This window comes from Mandrillus leucophaeus, unplaced genomic scaffold, assembly GCF_000951045.1.
Source record: "Mandrillus leucophaeus isolate KB7577 unplaced genomic scaffold, Mleu.le_1.0 Scaffold671, whole genome shotgun sequence".
Classification (NCBI taxonomy): Eukaryota; Metazoa; Chordata; class Mammalia; order Primates; family Cercopithecidae; genus Mandrillus; species Mandrillus leucophaeus.
Genome location: NW_012107264.1, coordinates 55,302 through 60,578, shown reverse-complemented (window position 1 = coordinate 60,578; position 5,277 = coordinate 55,302).

Sequence of the window (5,277 nt, the reverse complement as noted above, 5' to 3'; positions counted from 1 at the left end):
CCAGCCCAGCCCAGCCCAGCCCAGCCCAGCCCACGAGAACAGCTGAGGGGCTAAACTCTCCAAAGCCACAGGTGCTACAATTCCACATGAGTTTCATAGGGACACACAGGCAAACTATATTATTCTGACACTGATATCCCAGAATCTCCTGTCCTTATCACAGAGCAAAATATAATCATGACTTTTCAAAAGCTTACAAAAGTCTTAACTCATTTCAAATGTAAAAAATTCAAAGTCTCATCTGAGACAAGGCTACAGTCCCTTCTGCCTATGAGTCCCTGAATTTAAAATGGAGTTCTTTTCTTTCAAGGTACAATGATGGTATGGCCATTGTGTAAACTTTCTCAATCAAAGGGAAAAAATTTACAAGAAAAATAACACAAACGGGCCCACAGGCCCAACGCAAGTCCAAAACCCAGCAGGAGAGTATTACTCCATCTCACAGCTCCAAAATCATCAAGAGAACTCACTATCATGCGGACAGCATTAAGGAGACAGTGTTTAACTATTTGTGAAGAATCTGCTCCCACACCCTCATCTTTCACCCTCACCCACAAAATAATCTCCCCCATTCTCCTCACACCCCTACCTCCAACACCCACTCTTCTTCTCCATGATTAAATCACCTTCCACCAGGCCCCACCTTTAACATTCCCCACTACAACTCCATGTGAGTTTGGTAGGGATGCAGAGCCAAATCATAGTATTCTGACCCTGGCCCCCCATATCTCATGCTGTTCTCACACTGCAAAATACAATGATGCCTTCTCCACAGTTTCCCAATGCCTTAACTCATTCCAGCATTTACTCAAATTTCCGAAGCCCAAGGTGTCTTCTGAGAAAAGGCTGCTGTCCCTTCTGCCCCTGAGCCTCTGAAATACAAAGCAAATTAACCATTTCCAAAGTACAATGATTGTACAGGCATTGGGTAAGCATTCCCAGGCAAAAGGAAGAAATTTGCCAGAAAGAAGCAAAAAACACAGATGGGACTTACAGACCCCATGCAAGTCAAAACCCAGCAGGCCAGTCAATGAAGCCTACAGCTCCAAATCTTTTTCTTGTTGTTGTTAAATCCAGATTCCACATCCAGAGCACAAGGGTGTGAAGCCTTGGGCAGCTCTGCACCTGTGGCTTTGCAGGGTCTATTCCCCACAATTTCCCTCATGGGCTGGGTGGGTGTTGAGTACCTGTATCTTTCCCACAGGGAGGGTGCAAGCTGTTAGTCTATGAATCAGGCATTTGCAGAATGGTGCCTCCCTGTGTGGGGGGTTCCAACCCTGTATGTTCCTTCTGTACTGCCCTAGTAGAGGATTCCCATGAGGCTCTACCTCTTGGAAAGGTTTTGATCTGGACACCCAGGTTTTTCCATACATACTCTGGAGTCTAGACAAAGAATCCCCAGCCTCTAGTTTTGTGCTGTGTGCACCTGGTGGCTTAACACTATGTGAAAGCCACCAAGGCTTGCAACTTGCATCCTCTGAAACAGTGACCCAAGCTGTACCTGTGCATCTTTCAGCCATGGCTGGAGCTGGAGCTGAAGCTGCTGGGATGCAGCCAGCAGGGTCCTCAGGATGGACACAGCAGCGGGGCCATGGGACAGGAGAAGAAAACCAATCTTATCTCCCAGGCCTCAGGGCCTGTGACAGCAAGGGTGACTGCAAAAGTCTCTGAAATGCCTTTAAGGCTTTTTTAACATTATATTGGCTAGTAGCACTGAACTCCATTTTATGCAAATTTCTGAAGCCTTCTTGAAATTTCCCAGTGGTAATCAGATTTCCTTTTTGACCACTTGGCCAGGCTGCCAATTTTCCAAACTTTTAAGCTCTCACTCTTATTTAAATATAACTTTCACCTTGAGGTCATTTATTTGGTCACATGTAAGACTACAGGCTGTTCCACACAGACAGGACACCTCTTGAGCTTTGCTGCCTAAAAGTTCATTCCACCAGATACACTCTAAATCATCACCCTCACATTCAAAGTTTCACAGGTCTCTGCATTAGGGGCATCATACAGCGACATTCTCTGCTAAGGCAAAAGAAAAGCGACCTCGGATCCTGGTCCCAGTAAGCTCCTCATGTTCATGTGAGATCTTCTAAGCCTGCCCATCACTGTCCATCCTTCTGTCACCTTTTAAATTATAACTATTTAACAAGTCTCTACACTGGTCCAAACTTTTCCTCATCTTCCTGTCTTCTTCCAAGACCTCCAAACTCTCCAACCTCTGGAAGTTATACACTTCTCAACCTGTTTCTACATTTTCAGCTACATTTGTTGCAGGCTGGCAATGTGGTAAAAGAAGACAAGTCCATTTCGGGAGAAAAATTCATGCAGGCTTCAGATATTTGCCTGAAAACAAGCTGAGTGCTGACTGCCAAGACAAAAGGGGATAGGCTTTGAAGGCATTTCATAACTCCACAGAACTGATTTGCTGTATAATCAGAAAGTAAAGAGGTTGAACTGGCTCATGGTTCTGCAAGCTTTAAATAAATCATAGAGGCTTCTGCTTTTGGGAGGACTCAGGAAGCCTCCCAATCATACCAGAAGACCAAGCAGCAATGGTATAATTTATATGGCAGAAGTAGAAACGAGACAGAGAGAGGAAAAAGATGCCACACTCTCTTACACAACCAGATTTCCTGAGAACTCCTTGTCACAAGGTCAGCATCAGAAGATGTTGCTTAACCATTGGTGAAAGATCTGCCCCCTACCACCCCCACTCCTCACTGTTTCCAAGCAGAAGCCTGAGGCAGAGGCAGAGTCTCTTGGAAAATCTCTACTCGGACAGTGCAAAAATAAAAAATAAAAAATACATATATATATATGGGCTTGGAGGCCCCACACAGGAGGTTACCATCCTCCAGACACACAATTCACAGACCGAACAACAGCTTGCACTCTCAGTGTGGAAAAGCTACAGGCACTCAACACCAGCCCAACCATGAAAGCAGTCATGGGGGATAAGGCCTGCAAAGTCACAAGTGCACTGCCCTAGTAGAGGTTTTCCATGAGGCTCTGCCTCTGCAGCAGACTACTCCCCCTTTCTACTGCCCACCACCCTCTCACCACCCTACTGCCAGCCTACTCCTCTGATCCTACCCACTTGTTTTTCCTTCCACCCTTACCAACCTCCCGTTTATGATTAAATCGCCTCCCACCAGGTCCCACCTCCAACATTCAGGAACACAATTCCCCATGAGTTTTTGTAGGGAAACACAGCCAAACCATATTCTGACCCTGATACTCCCACATTTCATGTCCTTCTCACAGAGAAAAACACAAACATCTTTTCAAAAGTTTCCAAAAGTTTTAACTCATTCCAGTAGTAACTCAAATGTAGTAAGTTCAAGTCTCATCCAAGACAAGGCTGCAATCCCTTCTGCCTATGAGTCCCTGAATATATAAAAGGGAGTTCTTTTCTTTCAAGTTACAGTGATGGTACAGGCACTGGGTAAGCTTTCTCAACCCAAAGGGAAGATTTTCCCAGAAAAATAACACAACTGGGACACAGGCCCAATGCGAGTCCAAAACCCACCAGGACAGCAATCATTTTTCATGAGAACTCACTATCACACAGACTGCATTAAGGAGATACTGTTTAATCATCTGTGAAGGATCTGCCACCAATCCCCACGTTCCACCCCCACCTGAGCCGTGAAACCCCATTCTCCCACACTCCCACTTCCAACCTCCATTGTCCACCATGATTACATCACCTTCTACCGAGCCCCACACATTTATCATTTCCCATTACAATTCCACAAGAGTTTTGGTAGGCAGGCAGAGCCAAATCATATTATTCTTCCCTTCGTCCCCCAATTTCATGTCCTCCTCATACTGCAAAATACAATGATGCATTCTCTACAGTCCCTCAATGGATTAACTCATTCCAGCATTTACTCAAATGTCCAAAGCCCAAAGTCTCTTCTGAGATAAGGCTGCCATCCCTGCTGCCCCTGAGTCTCTGAAATACAACGCAAGTTAACTCATTCCAAGGTATAATGATTGTGCAGGCATTGGATACGCATTCCAAGCCAAAAAGAAGAAATTTGCCAGAAAGCAGCACAAAACACAGATGGGACTCACAGATCCCATGCAAGTCAAAAACCCAGCAGGCCACTCATTCCATCCTACAGCTCCAAATCATCTTTTGTGAATCTATGTCCACATCCGGAGCACAGGGTGGTGTGATAGCTGGGATCCCAAGGCCTTGGGGAGCTCTGCACCTGTGGCATTGCAGAATCTTTCCCCTGCAGCTGCCCTCATGGGTTGGGCTGGTGTTGAGTACTTGCACTTTTTCGACACTAAGGGTGCAAGCAGTGGGTGGGTCTATAAAACTGGGGCCTGGAAAGGCTGCCTCCCTGAATGGGTATGGGGACTCCAACCCTGTACTCTCCTCTGCACTGCCCGAGTAGAGGTTTCCCACGAGGCTCTGCCTCTTGGAAAAGCTTCTGACTGGACACCCAGGCTTTCGGATACCTCCTCTGGAGTCTAGACGAAGGCTCCGAAGTCTCTAGTCTTGTGCTCTATGCACCTGCTGGCTTAACGTTATGTGGAAGCCACCAAGGCTTGGAGCTTGTACCCCTGAAGCAGTGATACAAGCAGTACCTATGCATGTGTCAGGCATGACTGGAGCTGGAGCTGCAGGGATAAAGGCAGTAGTGTCCTGAGGCTATACACAGCAGTGGGGCCATGGGGCTGGCCCAGGAAACCATTCTTTTCTCCTAAGCCCCAGGGCCAATGACAGTAAGGGCTGCTACAAAGGTCTCTGAAATGCCTTCAAGGCCTTTTTACTCATTGTCTTGAATTACTAGCACTGGTCTCCTTTTCATGCAAATAGTGAAGCCTTCTGGATCTTCCCCCTGAAAACCAGCTTTTCCTTTGGACCACTTGTCCAGGTTGCAAATTTTCCAAAGGTTTAAGCTCTGCTTCTCATTTCAATATAAGTTCCAACTTAGGGTCATTTCTTTGACCACACATAAGAACATAGGGTTTTCGACGTAGGCTCCAGCTTTGCTGCTCAGAAGTTCATTCCACCAGACACAAAACCCTCAAGTTCAAAGTTTCACAGATCTCCAGGGCAGGGTCACAGCGTAGCCGATTACTTTGCTAAGGCAAGACAAAAAACCTTGGCTCCGGTTCCCAGTAAGTTCCTCATTTTCATCTGAGACCTTCTAAGCCTGGCCTTCACTGTCCATCCTTCTGTCAGCCTTTTAATCACAACCATTTAACAAGTCTCTGCAATGGTACAAACTTTCCCTCATCTTCCTGTCTTCT